Raw genomic sequence first — 11,286 nt, 5'->3', positions numbered from 1 at the left:
TGCGGTTCCCATCCGGCCGCTCTACCGGTCACTCTACCCCTGAGCCACTGCGAGACGCCATACCTTCTCGTGACTAGATGAATGATTTGGAACGTCCTACATTTCCATCTTCTCTTCATCTTCAACTACTTCTCTTCATCTTGTTTCCTCATTTACAATACCAATAAAAAACCTTTATGATACAGATTAAATACATAAAACAAATACTGAACATTTACAATGCAGACATAAACAGTAAAACAAACATATTAAGATACAAATTAAAGACGATACAAAATAAATTAACATTTACAATAGTGTGCAGGAAACATCTGGATGCACTGGAACGGACCATCAGTGATGATACAGGCCCTATAAGGAAAGGGGATTTTTTTTTCATACTTACCCAGTTAATACTTCTGTATAAACACAAGCATGCACACAAACTCCTCTTCATCTTTGTGTTCTCTTCATCTTCTTGTTTCGACTTCTCGTCTTCATCTTCATAGTTTTTCTTCATTTACAACATTTATAATGCAGATAAAACCAGTAAAAAAGAACGTCATACAGTACCTCCGCCACAACCGGAGGGCAATTTGAGACGTCATACCGCCACCTCTTTTCAGAGGCCGATCTGAGACGCCATACCGCCTCGGAGGCAGATTTCAGACGCCATACCACCACCTGACTCGGAGGCTGATTTGAGACGCCATACATCACCTGACTTGGAGGCCGATTTGAGACGCCATACCACCACTTGACTAGGAGGCAGATTTGAGACGCCATACCACCACCTGACTCAGACGCCGATCTGAGACGCCATACATTTCCATCTACTCTTCATCTTCAACTACTTCTCTTCATCTTCATCTTCTTGTTTCCTCTTCTCTTCTTCATCTTGTTTCCTCATTAACAATTACAATACAGATAAAACCAGTAAAACAAACATACAGATTAAAGACCATACAAAATAAATAATGAGCATTTACAATATTATGTAGGAAAAATCTCCTGGATGCACTGGGGCGGATCATCAGTGATGATACAGGACCTATAAGGAAAGGGGATTTTTTTTCTATACTCACCCAGTTAATACTTACTTAAAAAACAAGTGCGCATAAAACCTCCTCGTCATCTTTGTATTCTCTTCATTATGTCCCTTTTCATCTTCTTGTTTCCTCTTCTCTTCTTCATCTTCATCTCATCTCCTCAATTACAGTATGATACAGATAAAGCCAGTAAAGAAAAAAGAGTCATACCACCGCCAGACTCAAAGGCCGATTTGAGACGCCATACCCACCTTACTCAGAGGCCGATTTCAGACGCCATACCGCCACTTGATCCGGAGGCCGATTTGGGAAATGGTGCATTTATATAGCGCTTTTATCCAAAGCGCTTTACATAGATTCTGCATTACATTCACCCATTCACACACACATTCATACACCGATGGCGGAGGAAACCATGCAAGGCACCAACCTGCTCATCAGGAGCAATTAGGGATTCAGCCTCTTGCTCAAGGACACTTCGACACTAACTCTGGGGGAGTCCGGGATCGAAATGGGAACCTCGCGGTTCCCATCCAGCCGCTCTACCGGTCACTCTACCCCTGAGCCACTGCGAGACGCCATACCTTCTCGGGGGCCGGTTTGGGACGTCATACCGCCACCTGACTAGATGAATGATTTGAGAAGCCATACATCACCTGACTCGGAGAACGATTTGAGACGCCATACCACCACCTGACTAGGAGGCAGATTTGAGACGCCATACCACCAACTGACTCAGATGCCGATCTGAGACACCATACGGCCTCGGAGGCAGATTTGAGACGCCATACCACCACCTGACTAGGAGGCAGATTTGAGACGTCATACATTTCCATCTACTCTTCATCTTCAACTACTTCTCTTCATCTTCATCTTCTTGTTTCCTCTTCTCTTCTTCATCTTGTTTCCTCATTAACATTTACAATACAGATAAAACCAGTAAAACAAACACATTAAGATACAGATTAAAGACCATACAAAATAAATAATGAACATTTACAATATTATGTAGGAAACATCTCCTGGATGCACTGGGGCGGATCATCAGTGATGATACAGGACCTGTAAGGAAAGGGGATTTCTTTTCTATACTCACCCAGTTAATACTTACATAAAAACAAGTGAGCATACAACCTCCTCTTCATCTTCTTATTCTCTTCATTATGTCCCTCTTCATCTTCTTGTTTCCTCTTCTCTTCTTCATCCTCATCTCATCAATTACAGTATGATACAGATAAAGCCAGTAAAGAAAAAAAGAGTCATACCACCGCCAGACTCAGAGGCTGATTTGAGACGCCATACTACCACCTTACTCAGAGGCCGATTTGAGACGTCATACCACCACCGAACTCGGAAGTCGATTTGAGACGCCATACCACCACTTGATCCGGAGGCCGATTTGGGAAATGGTGCATTTATATAGCGCTTTTATCCAAAGCGCTTCACATAGATTCTGCATTACATTCACCCATTCACACACACAGTCATACACCGATGGCGGAGGAAACCATGCAAGGCACCAACCTGCTCATCGGGAGCAATTAGGGATTCAGCCTCTTGCTCAAGGACACTTCGACACTAACTCTGGGGGAGCCCGGGATCGAAATGGGAACCTTGCGGTTCCCATCCAGCCGCTCTACCGGTCACTCTACCCCTGAGCCACTGCGAGACGCCATACCTTCTCGGGGGCCGGTTTGAGACGTCATACGGCCACCTGACTAGATGAATGATTTGGAACGTCCTACATTTCCATCTTCTCTTCATCTTCAACTACTTCTCTTCATCTTCTTGTTTCCTCTTCTTCATCTTCATCTTGTTTCCTCATTTACAATACCAATAAAAAACCTTTATCATACAGATTAAATACATAAAACAAATAATGGACATTTACAATGCAGACATAAACAGTAAAACAAACATATTAAGATACAGATTAAAGACGATACAAAAAAAATTAACATTTACAATAGTGTGCAGGAAACATCTGGATGCACTGGAACGGACCATCAGTGATGATACAGGCCCTATAAGGAAAGGGGATTTTTTTTCATACTTACCCAGTTAATACTTCTGTATAAACAGAAGCATGCACACAAACTCCTCTTCATCTTTGTGTTCTCTTCATCTTCTTGTTTCCACTTCTCTTCTTCATCTTCATAGTTTTTCCTTATTTACAACATTTATAATGCAGATAAAACCAGTAAAAAATAACGTCATACCTCCGCCACAACCGGAGGGCAATTTGAGACGTCATACCGCCACCTCTTTTCAGAGGCCGATCTGAGACGCCATACCGCCTCGGAGGCAGATTTGAGACGCCATACCACCACCTGACTCGGAGGCTGATTTGAGACGCCATACATCACCTGACTCGGAGGCCGATTTGAGACGCCATACCACCACCTGACTCAGACGCCGATCTGAGACACCATACGGCCTAGGAGGCAGATTTGAGACGCCATACCACCACCTGACTAGGAGGCAGATTTGAGACGTCATACATTTCCATCTACTCTTCATCTTCAACTACTTCTCTTCATCTTCATCTTCTTGTTTCCTCTTCTCTTCTTCATCTTGTTTCCTCATTAACATTTACAATACAGATAAAACCAGTAAAACAAACACATTAAGATACAGATTAAAGACCATACAAAATAAATAATGAACATTTACAATATTATGTAGGAAACATCTCCTGGATGCACTGGGGCGGATCATCAGTGATGATACAGGACCTGTAAGGAAAGGGGATTTCTTTTCTATACTCACCCAGTTAATACTTACATAAAAACAAGTGAGCATACAACCTCCTCTTCATCTTCTTATTCTCTTCATTATGTCCCTCTTCATCTTCTTGTTTCCTCTTCTCTTCTTCATCCTCATCTCATCAATTACAGTATGATACAGATAAAGCCAGTAAAGAAAAAAAGAGTCATACCACCGCCAGACTCAGAGGCTGATTTGAGACGCCATACTACCACCTTACTCGGAAGCCGATTTGAGACGTCATACCACCACCGAACTCGGAAGTCGATTTGAGACGCCATACCACCACTTGATCCGGAGGCCGATTTGGAAAATGGTGCATTTATATAGCGCTTTTATCCAAAGCGCTTCACATAGATTCTGCATTACATTCACCCATTCACACACACAGTCATACACCGATGGCGGAGGAAACCATGCAAGGCACCAACCTGCTCATCGGGAGCAATTAGGGATTCAGCCTCTTGCTCAAGGACACTTCGACACTAACTCTGGGGGAGTCCGGGATCGAAATGGGAACCTTGCGGTTCTCATCCAGCCGCTCTACCGGTCACTCTACCCCTGAGCCACTGCGAGACGCCATACCTTCTCGGGGGCCGGTTTGAGACGTCATACCGCCACCTGACTAGATGAATGATTTGGAACGTCCAACATTTCCATCTTCTCTTCATCTTCAACTACTTCTCTTCATCTTCTTGTTTCCTCTTCTTCATCTTCATCTTGTTTCCTCATGTACAATACCAATAAAAAACCTTTATGATACAGATTAAATACATAAAACAAATAATGAACATTTACAATGCAGACATAAACAGTAAAACAAACATATTAAGATACAGATTAAAGACGATACAAAATAAATTAACATTTACAATAGTGTGCAGGAAACATCTGGATGCACTGGAACGGACCATCAGTGATGATACAGGCCCTATAAGGAAAGGGGATTCTTTTTCATACTTACCCAGTTAATACTTCTGTATAAACACAAGCATGCACACAAACTCCTCTTCATCTTCTTGTTTCCACTTCTCTTCTTCATCTTCGTAGTTTTTCCTCATTTACAACATTTATAATGCAGATAAAACCAGTAAAAAAGAACGTCATACCTCCGCCACAACCGGAGGGCAATTTGAGACGTCATACCGCCACCTCTTTTCAGAGGCCGATCTGAGACGCCATACCGCCTCGGAGGCAGATTTGAGACGTCATACCGCCACCTCTTTTCAGAGGCCGATCTGAGACGCCATACCGCCTCGGAGGCAGATTTGAGACGTCATACCGCCACCTCTTTTCAGAGGCCGATCTGAGACGCCATACCGCCTCGGAGGCAGATTTGAGACGCCATACATCACCTGACTCGGAGGCCGATTTGAGACGCCATACCACCACCTGACTAGGAGCCAGATTTGAGACGCCATACCACCACCTGACTAGGAGGCCGATTTGAGGCGCCATACCACCACCTGACTCAGACGCCGATCTGAGACGCCATACGGCCTCGGAGGCAGATTTGAGACGCCATACCACCACCTGACTAGGAAGCCGATTTGAGACGTCCTACATTTCCATCTTCTCTTCATCTTCAACAACTTCTCTTCATCTTCTTGTTTCCTCCTCTCTTCGTCATCTTGTTTCCTCATTTATAATACCAATAAAACACCATTATGATACAGATTAAAAACATAAAACAAATGAAAATTTACAATACTGACATAAACAGTAAAACAAACATATTAAGATACAGATTAAAGACAATACAAAATAAATTAACATTTACAATAGTCTGCAGGAAACATCTCCTGGATGCACTGGGACGGACCATCAGTGATGATACAGGCCCTGTAAGGAAAGGGGTCATTTTTCATACTTACCCACGTAATACTTCTGTATGAACACAAGCATCCACACAAACTCCTCTTCATTTTGTCCCTCTTCATCTTCTTGTTTCCACTTCTCTTCTTCATCTTCATAGTTTTTCCTCATTTACAACATTTATAATACAGATAAAACCAGAAAAAGAGCGTCATACCTCTGCCAGACTCGGAGGCCGATTTGAGACGCCATACCACCACCTGACTCGGAGGCCGATTTGAGACGCCATACACCACCTGACTCGGAGGCCGATTTGAGACGCCATACCACCACCTGTCCAGGAGGCCGATTTGAGACGTCATACCACCAACTGACTCGGTGAATGATTTAAGACGTCATACATTTCCATCTACTCTTCATCTTCAACTACTTCTCTTCATCTTCTTGTTTCCTCTTCTCTTCTTCATCTTGTTTCCTCATTAACAATTACAATACAGATAAAACCAGTAAAACAAATACATTAAGATACAGATTAAAGACCATACAAAATAAATAATGAACATTTACAATATTATGTAGGAAACATCTCCTGGATGCACTGGGGCGGATCATCAGTGATGATACAAGACCTGTAAGGAAAGGGGATTTTTTTCTATCCACCTGTTTCCGCGGGAATTTACTGGGGCAAGAATCTTGGGTGGGAAACATCCTGCGGACGGACCGGAAGTAGGAAATAGCGGCTCAGTGTGTTTACATTTGCCAGGAGAACGACCGTAGCTGTAGCTTCACAGGTCGCATAGCGATTCTGACTCCAAGAACGTTTGTTAGTAAGTCTTTTATCTCTGCTTTTCTCTCGCTTAACGTCTCAATTCCATCGCGTCCGATGCGAAAAGAAGTTGGCTAAGAAACTTGAACTTAAAAAAAACTCTAAAAGCTGTCTGTTGATTTCACTTCGTGGACAAGAGACCTACACGGGAGAACCCATATCCAACGCTGCTGTTGGGTGAGAGACCTCCAGAGGAGAGTATCGTTCAGAGACATTTAACGGGTAAGATGAATTTCTACAAGGCATTAAAACAAATCTGACCTGGCCTGGTCCACGGCAGGGCTCATTGTGATTGTGTCGCAAGCGATTCAACCTATCGCAAACAAAAAGTTGCAACGCAATTATGATCACAAACACATACACTAATGTGTCATTAACGTCTCACACACACGCGCGCTGTGTGTGTGTGTGTGTGTGTGTGTGTGTGTGTGTGTGTGTGTGTGTGTGTGTGTGTGTGTGTGTGTGTGTGTGTGTGTGTGTGTGTGTGTGTGTGTGTGTGTGTGTGTGTGTGTGTGTGTGTGTGTGTGTGTCACACCCACGCACAGCACTACTCGTCTTTTTTTTCTTCTCCACGCACCTTGACAAAATAATGGCCTATTTCTAGAAGCAAGCAACTCTTTTGACAAAAATATCATTTCCCAAAAAGAATGATGTAGGCCATTATTTTAGGAAGGTGACGGTATAACCTAAAGTCCAAAAAGAAAAACAAGCATTTTTTAAAGACAAAAAAACTATAATATGTTATAATCATATGTTTAATTCAGTGCCTTGAGCATGGTGGTGTGTTAAACATGTACAATTACATCTGTCTCAATCGATAACAACTACTGCACTAAATATGTCTGTACCCGCAGACGACGAGCCAGTTGCAATGGAGGCTTCAGAGGAGCCAAATCCCGTGGCAAAGAGCTCACATGATGTCCAGACACAGTGGTCAGACCCAGGAATGGAGGACCGCATCTATCCCAAAGCTCCACCTGCCAGGACATCAGTCTGTTGCAGAGGATCTCCTAAAACATGATGAAGACTGTCTTCTCTACACAGGGATTCCTCTACTTGAATTCAACACTCTTGTGTCATGCTTACAAAGCTTTGTCCGCACATCAACAATGCTTGTTTTAGATGGACCAAGGACCTCAACGGAAACAAGTCCGCAAGGACTTTTTTGGTCAGACCTTTTAGACAAAAGCATCTGAAATGTACATAATGACTCCAGATGGCGCAGTTACAACTAGATATTTCACAGCATTACAAGCATAGTAGTGACTGTAAGATTCAGTTCTTGAGTCCAGATTTTTTGCTTTCTGCAAAACATTTTCTGTACAGTCAATTACACAAGTAGTGTTTGGAAAATTCTCCAGGAAAACCTGTGGCATAGTAGCTTTTATGGTTTCACGAGGCAGCCATGGAATCAGATCCTTAGTGTGCTCAGCAATTACATCTATCCAGAATGACAATGTTTTACCAGCCTGACTATGTGACCTTTTGAAGTGTTTTGCCGAATCAAGTTTCATTCATGTCATTAAAAATTGATCTTTGATTGATTGAAATTCTTATTAGGCAAAAGAATGTAAAACAACACAGTTACATTTATAATACCTATGGTGGGAAATGTAGCGACACATTCATAACCGAAAACTCTGTGCCCATTAATATTGTCCCTAAAATGGACAAAATACTTAATTCAACTTGATTATCTCATTGGAAATTAGACAATACTGTTTCTGGATTATCTCATTAGAAATTACATCAAAACAGAAATACATAAAATACAATTAACAGTGATGTGATTGTGATCTAAATTGTGTCTATTTGCTTTACATTAACTCTCCTCTCAGATTTACAAGGGCTGCACAAAACATGAAAGATGATTTGTGTCCTAGGACAAATGCATTGATGAAAGATTTGGCACTGTGTTTGTGTACTGTACAGTAGGTTTATGTGTGTGTGTGACAGAGTGTGCTCAGGTCTGAATCATGTAGGCTTGGGCTTGCCTGGCCCTGCCTTTTAACATCGGCTCTGCAACTGAGCTGAACTGAGCTAACTGACCATCTGTCTGGAGGTGACTTGAAGTACTGTACTTAAGTACAAATTTGAGGAATCTTTACTTTACTGGAGTATTTTCAATTTGCAGTACTTGTACGTCTAGGCCACTACATCTAAGAGTCAAATATTGTACTTTTTACTCCACTATAATTATTTGAAAACTTGAGTTACTAGTTACTTTGTAGATTTTCATCATTACAAATCATGCATTAAACACTTTACCCCATACTTCGGCTATTTGAAAATAGCAGACCTACAAGCTTTCGTTGTGAGCTTGTAGATCGGCTATTTTCAAAATGCTTTTTAACATTTTGAAGACTTGTGAAATGGGACATTTTGTATAATGAGTACTTTTACTTGGTTACTTAGTTATGGTAAGTGTAAGCCGTGTTTGTGCGCATAGCGTCTCTCACAGTAAAATCCTCAGTGTTCATTATCCAGACCAGTTGTAATTGTGAGTGTGCAAATAGAACCATGCTTTCATTTGTACAGTCAGTTATATTAAGAAGGTGAGAATAGCCACCACACAATACAATACATGTCCTTTCCTTTGTTGACAGTGGGATAATATGAACGTCATATGCAAATTAGCCATGAGGTGGTCTTAGAATGTCAACAAACAGTACGTGTTTCCTCGCCGACCCAAATAAAATAAAATACTGGAGCACTTGGCTTGGGCCTGCACGTTTAATTATATTAATCTACCTATCTGTGTTGCATTTTTACTGCTGTTGATGATATGACCTCAGCACGCAGGGACTGATGGTTATCTTAAATGATAACGGTTCATAAATGACGTATTGATTACGTGAATCAGCTGTGTCGGGAGGTATCTAAGATATTTAGGACAGGTCGTAATAATGGATGCGTACATTTACATTAGCCTACTTAGAACTGACTCCACAAAGCGATACGAGGCCACTTCTTAACGTCATCATGCATGATGTGTTAATGCATGTGTACTAGAGTGCCCCACACGAAGCACTCTAGTTTAAGCCATTCATTTAGTTTGGTTCGGTTGTAATGACAGCCACGCACAGCACACGTTGTCCCTGAGCTCATTGTGACGTTAAGAAAAGCCGAGTCTTAATAACAAACGTCTTGGAAAATCGCTATGCGACCTGTGAAGCTGCAGCTACGTTCTGCTGGCAAATGTAAACACATGAGCCGCTACTTTCTACTTCCGGTCCCTCCGCAGGATGTTTCCCACTCATCAGGAAACTACCCGCGGAAACAGGTGGATACTCACCCAGTTGATACTTACTTAAAAAACAAGTGAGCATACAACCTAGTCTTCATCTTTGTATTCTCTTCATGATGTCCCTCTTCATCTTCTTGTTTCCTCTTCTCTTCTTCGTCTTCATCTCATCTCCTCATTTACAGTATAATACAGATAAAGCCAGTAAAGAAAAAATAGTCATACCTCTGCCAGACTCAGAGGCCGATTTGAGACGCCATACCACCACTTGATCGGGAGGCCGATTTGAGACGCCATTAAACATCTTACTCAAAGGCCGATTTGAGACGCCATACCACCACTTGATCCGGAGGCCGATTTGAGACGCCATACGACCACCTTACTCAGAGGCCGATTTGAGACGCCATACCACCACTTGATCCGGAGGTTGATTTGGGAAATGGTGCGTTTAGCGCTTTTATCCAAAGCGCTTTACATAGATTGTGCATTACATTCACCCATTCACACACACATTCATACACCGATGGCGGAAGAAACCATGCAAGGCACCAACCTGCTCATCGGGAGCAATTAGGGATTCAGCCTCTTGCTCAAGGACACTTCGACAATAACTCTGGGGGAGCCCGGGATTGAAATGGGAACCTTGCGGTTCCCATCCAGCCGCTCTACCGGTCACTCTACCCCTGAGCCACTGCGAGACGCCATACTTTCTCGGGGGGCGGTTTGAGACGTCATACCGCCAGCTGACTAGATGAATGATTTGGAACGTCCTACATTTCCATCTTCTCTTCATCTTCAACCAGTTCTCTTCATCTTCTTGTTTCCTCTTCTCTTCGTCATCTTGTTTCCTCATTTATAATACCAATAAAACACCATTATGATACAGATTAAAAACATAAAACAAATGAAAATTTACAATACTGACATAAACAGTAAAACAAACATATTAAGATACAGATTAAAGACAATACAAAATAAATGAACATTTACAATAGTCTGCAGGAAACATCTCCTGGATGCACTGGGACGGACCATCAGTGATGATACAGGCCCTGTAAGGAAAGGGGTCATTTTTCATACTTACCCACTTAATACTTCTGTATGAACACAAGCATCCACACAAACTCCTCTTCATCTTTGTATTCTCTTAATTTTGTCCCTCTTCATCTTCTTGTTTCCACTTCTCTTCTTCATCTTCATAGTTTTTCCTCATTTACAACATTTATAATACAGAATTACAGATAAAACCAGAAAGAGCGTCATACCTCTGCCAGACTCGGAGGCCGATTTGAGACGCCATACCACCACCTGACTCGGAGGCCGATTTGAGACGCCATACCACCACCTTACTCAGAGGCTGATTTGAGACGTCATACCACCACCAAACGCGAGACGCCATACCTTCTCGGGGGCCGGTTTGAGACGTCATACGGCCACCTGACTTGATGAATGATTTGGAACGTCCTACATTTCCATCTTCTCTTCATCTTCAACTACTTCTCTTCATCTTGTTTCCTCATTTATTTTATATAGCGCTTTTATCCAAAGCGCTTCACATAGATTCTGCATTACATTCACCCATTCACACACACAGTCATACACCGATG

The sequence above is a fragment of the Gymnoscopelus microlampas genome, assembly GCF_963454915.1.
Source record: "Gymnoscopelus microlampas genome assembly, chromosome: 2".
Taxonomy (NCBI): Eukaryota; Metazoa; Chordata; class Actinopteri; order Myctophiformes; family Myctophidae; genus Gymnoscopelus; species Gymnoscopelus microlampas.
This window is presented reverse-complemented; position numbering follows the sequence as displayed.